Source organism: Epargyreus clarus, unplaced genomic scaffold, assembly GCF_041222505.1.
Source record: "Epargyreus clarus isolate Ecla_fem2 unplaced genomic scaffold, WU_Ecla_fem_2.2 ptg000021l, whole genome shotgun sequence".
In the NCBI taxonomy this organism is placed as follows: Eukaryota; Metazoa; Arthropoda; class Insecta; order Lepidoptera; family Hesperiidae; genus Epargyreus; species Epargyreus clarus.
Window position 1 is genome coordinate 4,277,347 of NW_027332228.1, and position 21,559 is coordinate 4,298,905.

General features: G+C 35.0%; 1 protein-coding gene across 3 annotated transcripts in view; it reads right to left on the minus strand.

The window, feature by feature from the left end:
• The window catches only part of NGR-A26 (neuropeptide receptor A26), a 150,847-nt gene that overhangs the window by 76,248 nt on the left and 53,040 nt on the right, over nucleotides 1-21,559 (minus strand). For 2 of the 3 annotated variants that reach the window (XM_073084467.1, XM_073084469.1), the window contains exon 2: nucleotides 21,319-21,366. The exons of the other annotated variant lie outside the window; for it this stretch is intronic. The gene's annotated coding sequence lies outside the window, so the exon portion shown is untranslated. The remainder of the gene's footprint in view (nucleotides 1-21,318; nucleotides 21,367-21,559) is intronic. 3 annotated transcript variants of the gene reach the window in all.

Here is a 21,559-nt window from a genome sequence, read left to right on the forward strand (position 1 = left end):
GGAATATGAATTATAGGCTCACACTTCATATATGCTAATCGTGACTTATGTTCTGCAAAGACTTTCCGGTTCGAATTCAAAAGTACCACCGTTAGACCGTTTTTTAAGCAATTTTGGTAATGCACAAGACACAAACATGAGACTTTCCGACTTAGTCCTCAAGATTGTCTGTAACCAATTTCATATCGATCATGTCTACTCTAAGCACTATTTAAAGTTAGTACATAGCAACTATGTTATTACATCCAGTGAACTGCATTCTCATTTATTATTTTATTTTCTTCTTCAATTACTTAAAAGGTAGACTGATACTAATGCCCAAAGGTACATTCCTACGAGTATTATAGAAACCTCTTGCCAAACCACTCCGCAAACATTGAACTCACCCACAGTTCAAGCCACTTCTAATCTTTTCGCACACGAGTAGCCTTCTCGGCTTTAATTTCCTTTGAACATGATTGACTCATACACTTGGAAAAGACGCCTCTGAAAAACGGGATCAGTGACCTTTTGAGATGGTTTACCTTAAATAACAAAATCATAGAACCGATGAAAATGCAAATGTCAAGAAATATTTAGGTTGAAGCCAAAAATTCCTTTAAAACAAACAACAACAAATGATGTTTGTTTTAAAGGAAGGTACAAATGATGCATAAAACTCGTTATTAACAAAAAGGTTGCAGAATAGTCGAAGCAGATCAGAGCGGTAAATTCTTCCTATAAATAGTAAGAAAATGCTGAAAAGCAGATGCAATTATGTTTTTAAAATTAACTATCTCCCTTTTAATTTAAAGGATATCATTAAGATGATTAAGACGATTTAGACGATAATAACTTAGAAGATTTATAGGAATAAATTTCAGTTCATTTTTTGTAAAGAAGTAACAAATCTATACCGACAATTGAGATTATAAACTTCGTCTCGTTAATGATCCCGGTTTTTTAGATATATATTATCACTAACTAGGTTATAAACATTGTATAGATTATACATTTTCAGAGGATTATAAAGGTGCGTCAGCAACTCTCACTTTCTTAAGGCTCTAGATAACAATGTAAATCGATTTTACGCTATTTCGAGGACAAAGAAAACGTGAGTATTGTACGTAAAAACTCTCAAGATGTGAATAGGTGGGGACTATGATACAATTATATTAATAAAAAGGGGCGTTTCACCCAAAACGAGTTTCATTATCACAATATAAACTCTTTCCTCCTTGCTTAGAAGTCTTCAACGTGCTTTGAACGCAAGCGATGAATACGTAATGTTTCACATTGCCGTCTAGTTTTCTAGCGTTTAGTTGTACAAATAAAATTGAATTGTTTTGTGACGCATTGCGAATACGAAGCCGTAAAATTCACTGCCAATATTAGATCTTGTATCACACCTAGATATCGTAAAACTTATAGAAGAGGCACTTTAAATTCTACCACGGACGATTCTATAAGTAAACCATGCCAGAGTTATATGTAACCCAATTATTTAATTTTTGTTTACATTTTATTATAGAACAATTTAGGAATACCAAAGGCAAATTTAATTTTTAGATACTTTATCTCATTGGTGTACATTAAATGGAGTAGATAATGGAAAAGGAAGCAATCAATACAAATTATTTTACGTGAATTTAATTTAAATAAACTTAAATAATCAATAACCTTATAAGTACCTAATATATCAACGTCAATATTAAAAATCTGTTAGTAAACCCAAATACTACAGTATATAAATATAATCACAGTTTAATAGCAGCAGTGACAATTTACTAATTTGCCGACGTCTCATTGATATTCAGCGTGGGTCCCGTACACGGCTATATTATTAGGCAATCATAACTTCATTATTATTATTATTTTTTATAATATAGGAGTAGCAGACGAGCATGCAGTCCACCTGATGGTAAGTGGCTACTGCCGCCCATTGACATTTGTAATCAACCCCAGATAGGATTAGATATTCCTACCTGAGGTCGGCCACAGATGCGCCGCTACCCCTGAGGACTAAGCTGGAACGCCTCCGAAAAGTCTGTCTCCCTTACCACACCCTTCAAACCGGAACACAGCAGCGCCTAACACTGCTGTTATTAGGTAGAAATAGGTGTGGCGGTGGTGCCGCCGGAGTCGAACCGCAAAGGGTTCTACCACCTTTAAAAAATGGTTAAGTAAAAAGTATCAGATAGTCCGTATTTCTGAGTCGTCGTAGAACACGCGTCCCATTACGAGGAAACTCAGCAGTGGAACATAAGAAGTATTAATTCTGGACAGCATCAAACTATTTGTAGTATGCAAATGCTTTCCTCCACTAATTGAAATATTCAAGGTGACAAGATTTCGTTATCATCTCTGAAGGGATTAAAAGGAAGTTCACAGGCGTACACTTGACGCTAAATAAATTTTGATTCTAAATTTTCCATACATATAAAATAATGACTTAAAATTAAATAGCACTTATAAGTCACTCCTATGTCATTGTTTCGTATGACAATTTATGTTTAACTATCATAGAAATAGTAATTATTGAACGAACAATACGTCCGTATGTCACGTTAGTCTTACAATTTCTGAAGACGAATTCGTTAACGCAGTTAGAACATTCTCCCTTTGATTTAAGCCGCGTAAAGACCAACGAACTAACGAATGGGACGGGGTCGACATTCCTTTAAGTCAATTTTTAATCCTCTTTATAATCTTTCATTTTCTGAAGGTGTTCGAACCCTCTGTTCGACTCCGGCGGCACCACAGCCACACTTATTTCTGCCTAATAACAGGCGCTGCTGTGTTCCGTTTTGAAGGGTGTGGTAAGGGAGACAGACTTTTCCGAGGCGTTCCAGCTTAGTCCTCAGGGGTAGTGGCGCATCTGTGGACGACCTCAGGTAGAAATATATAATCCTATCTGGGATCGATTACAGATGTCCATGGGCGGCAGTAACCACTAACCATCAGGTGGACTGCATGCTCGTCTGCTACTCCTATATTATAAAAAAAAAACATGTAGTGTATTGACTAGATGATACTGGTGTCGATTATTTAATTTTCAAACTCAATAACTGACGTAACATTGAGCAATGGGGAGAATGACCATTTGGGTTGTTGTGACAACGATCGGTGGTCAACAGCACGTGGCTCACGTGGCTAATTACAAGGTCTTTAGACGGTCATTCTATTAACTATTATTTTAGCTGCCCTAATCGTCTTACTTGACTACCCTCGCATTATCATAGTTTCTTCTAATAATAACGTTTACATTATTAAACATATTATACAAGATTAACATCTGCCTGTGAAGGAATAAATCGTAAAATATCTTCATCACAATATTCAAACAACGATAAAATGAAAATAATTACTCGAAGCTTTGAAGATATTCTGGAAACTTCGTCCGACATAGATCAGTTGTTATGTGATACTGGTTCAAACAATATTTTTATATCTTTAGCGAAATGTTCATAATAATTTAAAGCAACGATTTTATTATGTTTGGAATATGTACGAACAAGATTTATTATATTAGAATATTCCGTACCACCGTCTATGAATCCCCTTTCATATGGCCTTTCGATATGATAAAGTAACCAAGTCACCCTGAAAATGCCATTAAAATGGAATCAGTCATTTTCGAACAAAAAAGGGAAAGAAAAGAGTTAAATTCCTTCCTCAGATTTCTGCAGAATCTTATTATAACGTATCATTATGTTTAAATAAAAATTAAAAGTCATCTGGTACCTACACTAATGCCAGTTGTTAAAATGATCAATGTACATATTCAATTTGTCTACCGAAGATACGAGTACATTTAACTTATTCCTATTACAAATTATCATGATTTGATCTTTCGCAGGTAAATATACGATAGAATGGATTGTTTATGAATAATCGGCGTAAGTTAATACACTTATAAAATGTCTTGTGATGTTTACATGTGGTGCCAGACATTAGTACTAGTAGACAACATTAAGTAGACCATTCCTGTATGTTAATGATCTAGAATAGAAAGACTTCTTTACCCTTGAGTGACATTTACTAGTTGTAATAACAATGAAATTAGGTGCAGATGACGCGTCGACTCATTTAGTAAAACATTAGGTTGAGTCTAGGGGTGGGTTTGTTAGATTTAGTAGAACATTTGGTTGATTCTTTGGGTGGGTTTTTCCTCACGTCCTCATTTCGTCTTTTCTAGCCTAATTGCTACAACTCATTAAAGTCCCATTTCGAGGCATAGAACTTAGTACTAACTTTTAGTAGGCTAAGAACATAGTTTACTAGGCTCTCCTTATTTATTTATATCTCGAGATTTATACTTATTAATATAACGAGGTTTGTAGGTATTTGTAGTAGTCATTATAATATCATAGAATGAGGGGTTGTAATATTATATTGTGGTAGGTAGATGCAATTTTAAATTTTTAAATATATGTCCTAAAAATACCATGGCGAGTATACCCGTAGGTACTCGAGGCGTACAGATAACGGTATTTGACAGTATACTGACAACATTTAAAAACATATAGAGTTGGTACATTAGACAAAAGCAATCAATGATCCAAGTAATGTGCCGTATCGTTTAGTTTATACCAGAATTTAATTGATCATAAGTAAAAATAAACAGCTGTACACTTGATAACACATCTGTAGTTTCTGTATTTAAACTCAAACACACTATACTCCTCGCCTGCTCATCGCATTATCACTAATATATTCCTAACAACCACAACCTTGCTACATTTATTATTTATTCCTTTGACTCGCGCTAAAACCGACAAAATATGGAGAGGTAAGACAAACAACATGGCGATAACGCAACCACGTGACGTCTTTGCCTTCTTCCCTCGCCATTTGTAGTTTCCCTTATAGAGAACTAGATGGCGCTGTAAGGTGTTTTACGCTAACGTGAAACACGCTAACGATGTTATCGCGTAGCTTGTATAAGTACCGAGCGAAACTTGGTTTCGGTAGCAACGCATCTGTGATTAACTTCAAAGTATTTTTGTTATGCACAAGTCATCATTTGACAAATGTGCTTAGAAATTAGAAAGTTGAACGCGTGATTCGTGTGTGACGCATGGGTATTGGATATCGATATTTTTTCTCGATGCATAGTCAGTATCGATACGACGATACGTACTGAATACTGTGATATAAAGCAGAAGGCCAAACGAGTTTAAAATCGATTAATTAGAAATATTTTTTCTTTCTTCAAAATAAATCGTTTATTAAAATCGATTATTACTTTTTATAAAAATCGATTTCGTTCTTTACATCCCTAATAAGGGATAGTGATTCTTTCCGAAACAAAAACGATTCTTGAATCGATTCGAAATAATGTGTGATAAATCGATTTACAAAAAAATCGAGACCTAAAGAATCGATTTTTGGAAAATCGGAAGCAAGCAAACTATGCTCCTGGCCCGCTCATCGCATTGATTATAATTTATTCCTTTGACTCGCGCGAAAAACCGACCAAATATGGAGCGGTAAGACAAACAATATGGCGGTAACGCAACCACGTGACGTCTTTGCCAACTTACCTCGCGTCTTGTAGCCGCATTACATTTCCTTATGGAGAACTAGATGGCGCTGTAAGAAGTTACACGTTAACGTGAAACACGCTAACGATGTTATCGCGTAGCTTGTATAAGTACCGAGCGAAACTTAGTTTCGGTAGTAACGCATCTGTGATTAACTTCAAAGTATTTTTGTTATGCACAAGTCATAAAATGACATTTGTGCTTAGAAAACTAATGATGAAACAATGTTATCTGTGTGAATACACTAAATCCAAATGGTTGTCGATGTTTTTCTCGCGGATGTAGTATCGATCGATAACTCACTTTCACTCGGAATTCTGAATGAATGTAAAAAAACGATTATTTAAAAATATTTCTTTTTATTTAAAAAAAAAACGATTATTAATTTATTCGTTTTTTTATCGATTAGGAATAGCGATACTTTCCCAATAAGATTGATTTTTGAATCGATTCGATTCGATGTGTGATAAATCGATTCACAAAAAATCGAGGCCTCAATAATCAATATTCGAAAATTGGAAATGGATAGTTCGGTTACCTATTTAGTAAGGATTTTAGTAGGAGTAGATAATATAATTGATAATATATACGTTGGACCACCAAATTTTCAATATTTTTTGTTTCTTATTTTTAACTATTTTGGTATGAAGCTACTATCGTCATACATTATCTGTTAAAAAGCCGAGCTTTTATCTATTACGGTTCATGAGATAGAGCCCTGTGACAAAAGGACAAATAGCGGAGGTTTAGTAATAAGGTTCCGGTTTTACTCTTTGGGTACGGACCCTAAAAAGAAAATAAATGAATATATAAATACTAAGTATAAAAAGATAATATATAAATACTACTACTCCTAGAGTAAATAATATAAATTTAATCGAGTTATTGTAATTATTTTTAGTTAATACTTGATAGTACTTGCTCAAAAAACACGTTTACTAATATTTTAAAAAGTATTTTATCTTCTAATTAAAGAATAACGAGATCGTTGTACAAAGAATGAAGTTATTTTTAACAATATAATTCTTTTATTCAAACGGGTTTATAAAGAAAGAAACAACTGCTGAAAAGGTCGCACATAATTGAAACATTTGGTTGAAATGTCAACGACAAACATAGATGTTGAAAGTATTTTTACGCATAATATCATTCTTGAGAAAGGATTGCTTCTAACTGAACTCAAATGGGCTTTCATTACGATACGAGCATTAAGAAAATAGCAGTTATTTTTGGCTTTACTATTTATAGATGTCTAAAAAAAAATTAAGTTTTTTGACTTGATTTTTTGTTTGTTTGACTGCGGAGTTAAGTGTTTTTCGAAAGTATGTATTTTTTTAATGTCTCATGTATTAGCGCGCTCTACAACCAAATGGCTCGACGGATTTTAACACGTGAACTACCTTGAGAACATGTCGACCTATGCGAAGAACAAAGTAAAATATGATAATGCTACCAAATCGTTTTTATTGTAGTTATAAAACCAAGCTGACCTATATAATGTGTTAGTAAAATATATATTTTTTCTTAATGTTATGTAGTTTCGAAGATACCAGTTGAATAAAGTTACATGTGATTTATTTTTCCAAATAATGAGGCGATATGCGTACTTGTAACTTTACTCGCCGTCTAGGCCGACGCAGTCGCAAGCGCGCGGGAAGGGACATCGGCAGTCGTAACTTTGTTCTCTGCGAGGCGACCCGTGCGCACGTCTTTGTTAGAATAAGCAATTGTTATTTTCAATACGTAATTTTGTTATAAAAGTAGAATGGTTTTGATTTCAGAATGAAAAACACGCAATCTTGGCTTTTAATAACATATTTTTCACACATAATCACATATAACTTTTGGACACGATACTTATTTACATAAAACAAAGTTATATGTACACATAATGTTAACAGTTTTCCCAAGGATAAGGTTATATGTGTACATACGACGTAGACATTTCCATAATTAATCGTCACATGTGTACATAAACACTCAAAAATGAAGAAAATAAAACATTTTTAACCATTTTTTTTTATAGAAAACAAAGGTAATTAGTATTTTACATGCTTGGGGAAAGACTCAATTCTCTAGAATAATTAAGAAAAATGTTAATGCTGATTTTGTGCTTGAAAAATTTCAAATCGCTCTCCTGAAAAGTAACGATTTTGCAGAAGTAACTTTGTTCTACGGATAGGTCGATGTGAGGCAGACAGAAAGACTCGCGCACTTACTTATTGTTACGTTTACTCAGTCTACTGAAGCAAACGGAACAGAATATTGGATTGAGTAAACCTAACGTAAAATTGTGGGATGTTTTGAAAACTCATAGTAAGGGGGACTGTTGTTGGATTTGTCTAAATCTAAATTGTGAGAATGGTAGAGGCTATAGTTTTTTAAAACGGTAGAGCTACTTAGATATTTTTAGTGGTTTACAGTTATGGATTTTTATAATATTTGTGTATATGTGTGCATAATAATGAATTATAACAATAAACTTGTTTTCTACACTCGCGTTACACTAGGATTCCCTGTATCGTGGGTGTTATAGACACACACAAATACACTTACAACTTAGACTTAGATAACTAAAATCGTTATATAACTGCCTGCTTAGCTAAGTATCAAACCGGCTACCACCTATGAGATGAGTATGGTGACCATCGCGTCACGCAAATCGTTATTTATGTCAAACTTGCCCGCGGGTTCGCCCGCGTTTAAAAGAAAATTATATGACATACTAACATACATAAAATTGAAAAATCGTACCTTCATTGGAATGACAGTGGCGCACTCTGGCGAAAATTGGTCGTACCAACTCTGAAACCTTCGTGGGCTCATGGACAACAACTTTGCTAAAGATCATCACTTGATCAAATACATAGTTTACGATTCAATGCTTACTAATATCGATTAAAATAATCGATTTTTTTGGTCAAAAAGATCGATTCTCCGATTAATCGATCTTAGATCGCCATCCCTAGTTCCAGTCGGATTTCCGGGATAAAAACTATCCTATGTCCTTTCTCGGGTCTCAGACTATCTTTGTACAAAATTTTATTAAAATCGGTTCAGTGGTTTAGGCGTGAAGAAGAGACAACCAGACAGACAGACAGACAGACTTACTTTCGGATTTATAATATTAGTAAGGATTAAAGAATGGCCAAAACTTACTCCTGTTAGCCATGTTGATCTATTAGCAAACTTAGCGAAACAATCAGATAGAATCTTTAGAACAAAAAGCGCCCATTAATTAAATGCCAATTTTCTGCTAATTACTAGAGCTTTGTTTTATCCACGTCAATCTGTGTCTATAATTAAACGGAAATTAACTTTAGCAAGCTTTACTAACGATAGGGATAAAATGGATAGTCTGTTTAAAAGATTCAAATATGCACACATGCAGTCCTTGTGTCGTTCTTCTTCTTCATAGCAAAATCTTCCGATTTTGAGGTAAATGTTAAAGTTCTAAAAAATATGAATCATCTTTGAATAAATGACTTTGATTTGATTTGAAAACTAGAATTTATGGGAACTATGATGCAGTGCGTACATATACCTAATTGAAAATAACCTAGGCTGGTTTTGTTTCTTCTCCAACACTGGCGAACTAACGGGAGAGCGGGGGGGTTCTCGCAGGTTACTGGTAATTTGTAAAATTAACTAATTAATTAGTAACTAGGGTAGGGGGGCAAGGCAGTCCGCCCGGGCCTCTGGTCCGGGGAGCCACTAAATCTCTACAAGTTCACAGGCATTAGTATTGTATAAGATTATTTTCAGCTTCCACTAGCTGAAACATTTTATTATACAAGATAAGAAAAATATTTCTACCATGTAACAATCTGACATCAAACCTGACCGCGGTTCGCTTTACGACTGACGAATATTTATAAATTACGACGTTTACGACGTCGTAATTGGATGTTTTGCTAAATATCCGGGGTCTATTTATATTTTCTTCTATTACATATTCGCTGAGTAAACGTAATGCAATGATAATTTATTATCCTTACTAAAGACGGATTACTTCTCACCCCACCTTTAAGTAGTAAAAGTTATCAAGAAACAAAAGCGGTTTCATAAATGGACATATGAGTGGTAGAACCCTTTGTGGTTCAACTCAAAAGGCACCACCGCCATCCTTATTTCTATCTAATAACAGCACTGTTAGGACACAGCACTGCTGTGTTTTGGTATGTAGGGTGTAGTATACCCACCCAAGACGTTCCAACTCAATTTTCAGGGGTATTAACGGATGAAGGACTCTAATCTTATCTGAGGTTGATTATAGATGTTCATGAACAACAGTAACCAGTAACCCGCAAAGTGGACGGCATGCCCGTTTTCTACTTCTATATTATAAAATAAAAACGTCATCTAATCCTCCCATTCATCCGTCAGTCTTTATAAATAACTTATGAGGCGAGTGAGTAAAAAAATCTATTTCTGCGGTACTATATGTTTGTATTGAAATTTGAAGGGTTGGTCAATGGTCAGCGTTGTCAACGAAGACCATTTGGAAATAAAGTACAGTTTAGCACAGTGATGGTTAAAACAAAAAGAAATATCATACTACTTAACCTGTGTATGTATATTGCTTATTATTTAAATTCAACTGTACATGTGCAATTAAGAGACTATCTATCCATCATATTCATTAACTTTATTAAGACTTGACATTCCATCAATGCATGTAATATTGTAATCGATACGGATAGCAAAATAACAGGCGAGTATTCCTCGTATTAAAATATAACTTATAATAATATAACACGCACCTGAGATGGATAAGGTGTTTCAAGCGACTTATCTTGTTAATAACATTAATTAACATTTACACTTGTTAATTAACATCGAGCGTTTCGTTGTTATATCGAAGCGACTTTGATGGGTCCTAATTGGCATTATAAGTTTGTACTAGGAAATGAAGATTTGTAATAATTAATGCTTACAAATTTCATGTTTTAAGGTTTATAATTAGAAATATTAATTTTATAAATACTATGATATAAATAGAAGTTATTTATCTTATATATAAGATTCTCGTGTCACAATGTTAGTCACCGTACTCCTCCGAAACAGCTGTACCGATTTTCACCAAATTTTATATTCATATTCAGTAGGTCTGAGAATCAGCTACTATCTATTTTTCATACCCCAAAGTAGTAAGGGTTGTTCACCCTTAATATTTTTTTATTTATATGGCAACTCAACGTTTGCCGGGTCAGCTAGTAGTAGAATGTATTTCTGTTACATAGGTATTAATAAAAACTGATATTAAAGTCGGACACCCGTTGTAATTCAACTCCCGAGGCACCATACCCATACCACTTTCTGCCTTGAAATAGTAGGTAGAGTTAAGCGCTACTATTCACAATTTTGGTATAAAGAGCGTAAAGGTGAGATGCGTTCAGAAAACGTTTCAATTTAAATTTAAGAGATAACATTGCATCTATCATCGACCTCAGGTAGTCTTAATGCTATCTGCTTGATTATAAATACCATGGAAGGCTGAAGTGATCATTTACCATCAGGAGAATTGGATGTAGGTTGAGTTGGTAGGACCCGTTGTGGTTCGACAGCAGCGGCATCATCGCCACACCGATTCCTGCCTCATAACAGCAGCGTTAAACGCTGCTGTGTTTTCGTTTGAAGGGTGTGGTAAGGGGGACGTACTTTTCCGAGGCGGTCCAGCTTAGTCCTCAGGGGTAGGGGCGCATCTGTGGCCGTCCTCGGGTAGGAATATCTAATCCTATCTGGGGTTGATTACATATATCCATGGCCGGCAGTATCCCCTTACCATCACGTGAGCTGCATGCTCATCTGCTACTCCTATATTATAAAACAATGTTCGTTCGGGTTATTTACTATTTCTAAATAATAATGCAAAACATTAGTTTAGGCCTTATTTTTCAAAACCATACTCAATTATTCACAGCGTCAAGTGGTGTGTGTTATCGACGCTACCGTATGGTACACGTACGTGTAACCGTAAGTGGCTGTTGACCCTGATTTAGTAAAGCAAACGCAATTTGATCCGACGGACCATTTGATGGAATTGCCCATATCGGTGGCTTGATTCGTTGGTGTACTTCCACTAATCGCCAAGCTTCAAGGACAGACAGTACATGGATATGTCAAGGACATGTTTACGAAGAACTATGGATTATCAATAGCAGAAAGCAGTTAACCACTTATACCCTTTCTGCTAATACACTTCACGCTTATGTGCCTTCAATATTTATGTAAGAAATAGTTTGATGTCGTAAAAATTGTACCTACGTACTTATGTAATCTTTTAAGTAATACCTACGAAGTTATTTTTTGTCTTAAGTAAACAGTTTCTTTAGTTTCTAAAAGTGGATTCTTTAGTAATTTTTTTTCTTTTTCATTTCAATATCCTATTTACTTTCAGTTTCAATATTTTAATCTAAGCGACAAATAGTATCTGTTCTTATTAGAATATTTTTTGTTCAATAATATAAAAACTTAGAAATATGTTTTCCAAATTCTTAGTGTAATCTACACCTTCATTAAATAAAATAAGACTTATAAATTTGTAAGTCGCGTAGGACGACTGTTTAAAATTGCAGAGCGTATAAAAGAAACAGATTGCCTTACTCGTACAAATATTACAGAACAATGAGAGTAAAAAGCTAGTGATGATGAAAGCGCATCAAATATTTTATGATGCAATTTTCTAAATGAAAATATACAAATGTGCAAACTAAAGTACTCTTTAAAACATTTTTCTATGAAAATGTACAGACGTAAAAAGACTCGTTCTTTTTTTGTACTTACTATAAAATTCAACCATTTTTGTGATGATACTAATAAAAGAAATGGCCGAATTTACTCATGATAAGGCGTATGTTTGACTTTTCGATTAAATAAAGCATTCGAGTCGACGTTAAATTTTTGACATTTTTGCAATCACTCCCATATGATTTCTTTATAAATATTATATAATTTGTCTTATAAGAATGTAAAATAGAAAGTTTGATTGAAAATTCGTCACATTTTATACCATGATTATGTTATCCACTGTAAAGTAATTGTAGTCTGCTATGCGAACAAAGTAATGCAAATGCTAGTCATAATAAATAAAAAAATCCATCGAGCAATTATTATAGTAACGCGTGTACTGTACACCGTACTGTATTGTGTAATGTACACAGCGCTTGGTAGAGTAAACTTGTTTCAGTACGTATATATACGTGTAAGCTTGATATTGAACATTCAAGAAAACATACTCTAAAGGTCGCTATTTTGTATACAATTTATAGTTTAAAAAAGTTTACATTACTTAAATAAATTCTTTTAATACTTTTCTCTCTACAATTTTTATATAAATATTATGTTTTCATTTTGTACATATATTTCTTTCTTAAAAATATGATTACTTTAATGAGGTACATTTAAGACGCATTTTAAAAGAGTCCCTAATAAAGTATAATGAAGAACTGCTGGCTAATTATCTTTTTTATTCCCTCTGTTATCCCTACACTTTATCTTCCTAAGCCTATGGCCGGTCCTGTCGGTTTTATTTCGTATTTTATTTGCCCTTTGCATCAAGTAAGTTCAAGCTTTATGTCGTTACATTAAATCGCTTTGAGATAACTATTCAATTACTTGCAGCTTAGTGTTTAATTTATTATTAGTTGTATAAGAAATACGTTCAGAATTAACGACGTATACGTTAGCAAAAAGGGTATGAATAACAATGATATATTAAAACTATAGATTATGACAGTAATATTGATGTAAGTACGATCAATTTTATTTTCAACTCCCCGGTGCTTAGAAGTCGTGATGTGTATTTCAATCCGGATTTTAGAGTTCGAATCCATAGAACAGCCTTTGTTAAAAGGTATGATTTTAAAATTAATCGCCACTTGCTTTAACATAAGTTTAAAATTTGCGAATAAAGTTACCTTACCTATATTCTTCATTCTTATATTATTCTTCAATTTCTTAACTACGAAAAAGTTATGTCTTTTGATTTAAATATATATTTCTATCTATGAAAGCAATTAATGAAAGGAATACTGAGCAGTTTCATAATATATAGAAATAAGTGGACTTATCGTTTTAAAAATCAAATCTATAAATTGTTAGATGGCCACTTTGTAGCATTGCGCATCCTGAGAACATTATAAATGCTATTTATTACGATCGAACTCTTGATACATTTTAGATGACTGTATCAAATCATTAGGATCCATAAATAAAATAAATGCGTGTCGCAACCCTAATGTCTGATATTCCATTACACTGTAGGCGGGGCTGTCACACGCCACTAGTATTACTTCTAATTAACTACTACAAAGTTAACATACAAACAATATGACATTTACTTTATTTATTAGATGACGGGTTAAAAAATGTAGTAATGGCCTTTACTGTCTTGATTATATATATTAAGTAAATATAAATTAAATGATAATCCTTATTATTTAACGGCGAAAAAAGTAAGAAAATATTCTTAAGTGTTTTAAAAAATAAAATCTTTAAAGTGTACCAATCCGCACTGACCTAAGCCACTAGAGTGGCTTAGGAGAGCCGTCCTTAGCAGTGGGACATAGCATGGATGTCATGATGGAGTACACACATAACGACAATCAACTACCAACAGCCCGAGGCAGCTTCGAAAGACCGAACGAGTAAACTAAATAAGAGTGCTAAACAATAAAATCTCAAGGGTGTGACAGGTCTATTAATCAGCACTTGTCCACTATTTTGGACAATTCACTTAGAGGAGGTCCATGTCCAGCAGTAGAACAATAATGGGTTACAGACAATCAACTAAAAATATCTTTAGACAGTTTTACCAAAAAATGACCACGTTACGAAAAAGACCCTATCCTTTTTGAATAATCGATTGCAATCCACAGACCACAATGCTAGGAGTGCCCGCAATAATTTCCCAAAATTATTTCTGACTTTACGCATCATTTCTCCCTACAACCCTCATTTTCCTGCACTCAACAGTACAAGGTACGCTTTAATAATAATTTGGTACAACGTCAGTTTCCTTGAGCCCGGCAGCCATTAAATGAAAGAGTTTCGGGTTCAACCCGTAGGTTAGGGATGTGAAAAATAATCGATTTTTATAATAATCGATTCGATTTGATTTATTTTTACGTGTAATAATCGATTTTTTCACCGACTAACTTATATGAACGATTGGGAAAGCTTACAAATTGGAGCAAATTTCGTGACATTTTTTTCACCGCCAAATTTCAAGGACTATAGACCGGCTATTCACCGGACTATTCACCGGCTAATTTTGATTTCACCATTAAGAATTCTACAGAAATATATACTTTATAATCAATTTATTTTGAAGAAAGAAAAATCGATTATTTGTTATTCGATTTTTTCTCCTCTTCTCACACCCCTAGCGTAAAGGTCTCTCACTGGATACAAACATTACAAAGAGTAGTTTACCTACTTTTTTCGTAAGCCAAGGACGGTATTGTATACAGGAATTAGTGTGACCCAACATTTATTATCTGTACATTGTAAGGGACAGGGTTTTACTTCAATTTGTTTACGAAAATTTGCATTTTATCTTCGAAGGAAAAGGTGCCTGGGAGTTACGATTTTAAAAATTATCCTCGACAATTGTTTTATAATTCAAATTAAGATGACGTAAACTTTATGCGTTCTGTGCATCTATTTGGAGGAATAATTACAAGAGAGAGTAATAATCATTTAAACAAGCCATTCTTAACTTATTCTAACAAATCGATTTGGGATTTTTCGTAAACGTCAGTAAGCACTCATATTATAAGATGGATAGGATCCTCATTTTGTGATCAAATAATAATACCAAAAAAAAATACCAAAAATCTTCCACGATGATCTTCGTCCGAAAATGAAAATCATCTTTCTCATGCCGAATAAATATTTTTTCTGCCTGTAAAATGTTTAAAGTAACTTCCATACATAATTTACACGAATCGCAAAAACCACATACATTTTCGATAAAGGTTCATTCAGTCCTGGTTGTAATATGAGAATAAGCTCTCGCTTCGGTACCCGGATGAAAAATTCATCAGAACGCACCAATCCGTAAATACGGGCCGCAGAGAAACCATGATTATTTAAAATCTTGGTCAACGAAAATGGTTAAAAATGGTATGGATTTTACCGAGTATATATCGATAATGACATACGATCACGGTCATCATAAAATATTTTCTATAAAGTAGTAAATGGACAGGCAGTCACTTGATGAAAAGTGGTCAAAGTTGCCCATGTCCATTTAAACAACCTAAAATATTATTGAAATCTTGAATTAATCGCCTGTGTCAAACTTCAAGCTACACTGTAGACATTGTAGTTAAAAGGCAGAAATAGACGTATAGTCCGCGCCAAACTGCTAGTCCGCTCTGAAGTTGTTGCGAGTTTAGTTATACAATTTGCTATGGCGACGCGATTTTTACGCGGACTATAACAGTGCGATGGAACCACAATTCTACCACCTTAAACTTGACCGTGGCCTTCTTTCTCACTCTGTACCTCCGTTAAAATCTTTTCAAGTGCTAGAGGTTATAAAGGTAAATAAAAATTAGATTCTTAGACCAAGAGGGATGGGTAGTGATGACATTAAATCTTATTTAACATGGAGATCCCCGAGGTGCCTTTTTTTTTTTTTTTATTCACGAGGGGGAAACCTTCAAAAGGTACCCGGCGCCGTGGGAGCGACGCAGGGTTATGTGGGATGTTTACCGCACTAAAACACCCCCGGTGGCCGTCCTCAGCGCTGCGTAGAGGGCTCCGGGATCTCCAAAGGAACGCAACCGGAGTCCTCTTAGCGCGTTGCCCCTCGGGCTCTGCCCAGGTGAGCTTGACGCTCGCCACACCATCTGGTGCGTACGACGGTATGCGACCACACATACCGCCGCCCTTCCCGGGGTCGCTTACCGAGCGGTTCGAGCTCCCACTCTTACCGCCCGCAACCCCGGAAGCCCCCCTTTTTTTTAGTCGCCTTCCCCGAGGTGCCTGGGCTCAATCTGACTATTGCAAAAATATATCTATTGACTATTTCTGCTTTAATAATAACTACCACATATAAATACCATCAGCATAGGTACCTCGGTAACAATATTGGCGCCCGCGATCCGGGGCATGTCGAGTGGACGCAGCTTCGCCAAAGCTTTTTTAGATAATCCTTATCTCGATGGATTGTTCACGTGATACCTACTAGCTCTTGTTGTTGTGTTTTAGCAGGATATTAATAAACTGTGGCTATTTATGAACTTGTATATTAAAATAACGCGCAATACCGGTACATCATTGCCGGTACATAAGTGTTTTTTCCGCCCGTAAACATTTGTTATGGACTTAAGTATGTGTGGAGTCCTTCTCGGGGTCGGTCACAGATACATTGCTTCTCATGAAGATTCGTCATGAACTCATTACTGACCCTCTGCTAGGCGTGCGTTCCAGAATGAAAAAGATTAGGCCATACTCCACTCCACAAGTGCGGATTGGAAGACTACATACATTTTTAAACATTTTCAATCGGGCCTGCAGATGACCTCACGATGTTTTTCTTCACCGTTAAAGGAACTATATTTTTTAATATCTACTTATATACATACGTTTAAAAAATGCAGGATAGAAATGATGGCTAGTGATTAAAACTCGGCCTCTAATGCCAGACGTCCAAGGATCGATTCACCCACGCGCACTTCTGCCTCCTGAGGATTAATTTGGAATATATCATGTGGCTTTTTCTTACACTCTTTAAACTGAAACCCAACAATGCTTATCACTGCTATTAGACAAACATAAGAAGTAGTGGTGTCTCTAGAATCGATCCACAAAGAACTCTTTTACATTCTAAAAGACAAAATATAATAAAGTTTTGTACCCGGACCCATATAGACCTCGAATTGTTCCGCAATTCATTGATACAGTAAATTTACGCAATGAAATCCATCTCCATAATGATTAAAGTTTAAATAAACATTAAAATTTATGCACTATTACTTCGTGTCGTTGTACGCACTATTCATCATTCCTGTCACACAGCACGTATGCTAATTTACAGTTTATTTCCTCCTTCCGCAACGGATCCATCAAAACTAATTACTTTATTTATTTCATACTTTTTTACTATGAGTAAATAATAAAATTTAATAATATTCAACAAATAAACACATAGTTCAATGTTTTTAGTAATAAATGGGTATTAAAGGAAAAAGAAAAACAATCCATCGTGAAGCATTTCTAGTTTTACCCATCGTGTATAGTGACTACATACCATCAGGTGGACTGCATACTCACTATCTAGATTCTAGGTAAGAATATTATACTTGCGTTAAAATCAAGCAATGATTCTTATAAAAAAAATGTTCTGTTTTGGAAAAATATATTTAAGGTTTTGGTTTTGAACTTACCTTACTTGCGGCCATATGTAAGAATGTTTTTCGGCTCTATATGTTTCAAGAAATAAAAAAGACTTCAAATTAAAAAATACATAGCTATTAAAAAGTCTATTTAATTTGGAAGCTCAAAAGTAATAATTACGTTAGGTCAGGAGTAAACGCTGGTTAATTTCTTTGTTGTTTCTATTCGGTGGTGCGTGCGGCGCCAAGGTTTATAAATAGTGGATCTAAAATAGCTAGTTAACGCATTCTAAGCCGCAGCCGGTGATAACGATGTAATCCCGAATGTATCAGAATTCAGAACTTTACACGCGGTCCGTTGGTATGTACGTAATGTGAATGAATGGACTGAATGAAAAAATCCAAAGATTGAAACGGGTTGAATGGATCGCTGCGAGTTACTTATTTCTTTTTTATGCGTGTGGCAAGACATTGTGTAGAAACGATCCAACAGTATCCTGTATCATTCCTAAAGGTACTAGTGTACTAATAGGTACCTATATCTACAAAGTTTCCAATGCATAGTTATATACGACCTCGGTATATATATTTTAAATTAGGTTTATACCGAGGACTAGTAGTAATACGTCGATAAATAATTATCGCGTAAATAATTATATACACGTTATACTTAAATAGTTTATTCAAAATTTCTTATCTTTAAGTAATTTCATTTATTTAGGTAATTTTATTCAAGTCATAAATTTAATTCCTATTATTTCTGCGTTTTTCTTTATCAATGGGAAAATAGTGGAGTAGAATAAAGTTCTAAAGGTTATTTTTTTAAATCTACTTGGAATAAAATCACCTAATTTGGTTTCATTTAAAAATAAACAATACAGCAACTTACAGTACTTTAAACTGCCACTTCATAGTAAACACCTTTAAGAACTTGTAATTATTAGGGCGGCTATTATTCACGTTAAATTAAGAAACGATAATAACTGTCAACTGAATAGCAATGTGTCGTAACTGGGCTCTCAGCCAATAAATAGTACAAATAGTACTGAAACAAGACCAAAAGATCAAACAACTTGGCTGTAAGTCATAGATACAACTGGAAAACTGTAAGAGAGGCTTGATACTTTAGTAAAGGGAGATCTCCCGCCGAGCTAAGTGATAATGCTCAGGAAGCGGCCGTGCTCCAACAGTCTCAGGTCGGAGCTTGTTGAGACGGGATGTTGAGAAAACTTCGGTAGCGTGATTCAGAAAACTCGTAGTGCTATCTCTTGATGTGTAGCGAGAAGTCGTAACAATACAAATGTCATGCTTCTTCATAGCAGCTTAGGCTTAGAACTCACGGAGCGATTTTCTTCTTATTAGCTGTTTTTTTTTGTTTTGAAAATTACACAAACGTCAATAAAATGTAGGTAAAATATGCTTGTCGAAACATTCTAAAACAACTAACTAAAACATAGGAACTCTATATAGAGAAATTCCTAAATTTCCACCCCAAAGCCCTCGTGCCCTTGTACTCGAAGCAAACATTTTTTCACCATTCTGAAACAAAGTCGGCATGTTTTGTACAAAGGATATTCCCAGGTGCCTCCAACGTACATCTCTATATTCAACCATGTGAATTATTCATTGTTTTATCAGCTACTTGTTTCGTAATTTCTGACGTTTCTTGGTATTTTACTGCTTATTTTAATAATATGATAAATGGGAAAATAAAGCTAAAAACAAAAATATATCCACCATCTGTTAACTCATCTACTTTTACAGGTCTGCTCGAAGAAATTTCGTTAGGAATAAGCAGTATCTTTCGACTTATTTTTATATATAAGTCTTTTATATTAATCATTTATATGTGCATAAATAAATGAAAACTGTTTCGTAACATGTAAATAAATAATATATTTTATATGGTTAGTTAAAAGGGTTAGGTAACTACTTATTGACCCATTTCTGTTCCCCTGCTGGGCACCTTTCATCTCCTAGTGAAAGGGTAGTCCACCAGGCTGACCAAATAACGATTATTTTGAAATGAGTGCACTAGACATTAGTGTAAATCCCAAAAAGGCATCCCTACGATTAACTTTGCAACTATCGCATTTGCAACTTCAAAATACACACAAAACTTTGCAATTCAGATATTTAACTAGGAGTTTCATTTCAGTTTCAAACTCTCACGTCAAATATAACTTTGGCAAAATTAAACCAATTACCATTTACGGTGATAGCTTTAACTCTAAACAAACAGTGGAACATTTCCACTGGAATAGTTTATAATTAATACGCAAAATTACACTGCTTTTTAGGGTTCCGTACCCAAAGGGTAAAAACGGAACCCCATTACTAAGACTTCGCTGTCTGTCCGTCTGTCACAGGGCTATCTCCGGAACCGTAATATATAGACACGTGATTTTTTTACAGAGGATATATAACGGTGGCCGCTATAACAACAAATACTAAAAATAAAATAAAGTTGAATATTATAAAGGGGCTCTCCATACAAAAAGCCGGTATTTTTCGGCATTTCTCGATGTAACTCTTAAACCGTACTAAGAAGACGGTTATTTTTTTATAATCCGTTTACTACTATAACTGGTATTATAATAAATACAAATAAGAATCATAAATCATATTTTAATATAGTTATTTTAATTTTATTATACGTTGTTTACATATTATTTATCATCACCCCAACGCCTTCTATTTTTGTGTTATATAACTGAGTATTGTTGAAAATAATAAAATTAATAAAAATACGGTACAGTGGTACGGAAGCCTCCATGTGCGAGTTCGACTCGTACTTTGCGAATTATTCTAAGTTAAAATATTTATTATTCGACTCCCGAAGCACCACTAACATACCTTTTTTTTTTTTGTTTTCGAGGGGGAACCCTTCGAAAGGTACCCGGTGCCGTGGGAGCGACACAGAGTTATGTGGGATTCTTACCGCACTAAAACCCCCCCGGTGGCCGTTCTCGGCGCTGCGTAAAGGACTCCGGGATCTCCAGAGGAACGCAACCGGAGTCCTCTTAGAGCGTTGCCCCGTCGGGCTCCGTCCAGGTGAGCATGCCGCTCGCCACACCGTCTGTTGTACACGACGGTATGCGACCACACATACCACCGTCCTTCCCGGGGTTGCTGGCCGGGCGGTTCGAGCTCCCACTCTTGCCGCCCGCAACCCCTTTTAGTCGCCTCTTACGACAGGATACCGTAGCCCTATTCTGGTCCCGGAACTACAGGGACACACCACTAACATACCTATTTCTATCTTATAACAATAGTGCTAAGCGCAGCTGCGTTCCGATCCAAGGCGTTCCAACTTATGTAGTAACCTATCGGTAGCCGACCGCAGGTAGGACTGCGGTCTTATCTGGCTGTCTGGCTGGCTACTGCAGTTACCATTAGTTGCATGCTCATTTGATATTTATATATTATAAAAAAAATCGCCATACCTATTTCTCCCGCAGCCAACTTCTTAATTAAACGGCGCCGTAACTGACCTGCAAAAGAAAAATTACTATGTAATTTAAATTAGACTAAGTCGGCGAAAACAAGGTCGTCGTTTTAAGTTAATTGATAATTGATCTAGTTGTAGAAAAAACTTACAGAAAGCAGGTACAATTCCAATTCTAGCTTACATATAATCCATTTTATATAAATACCTAAAAGTGAAAAATACATACTAGGTATAAG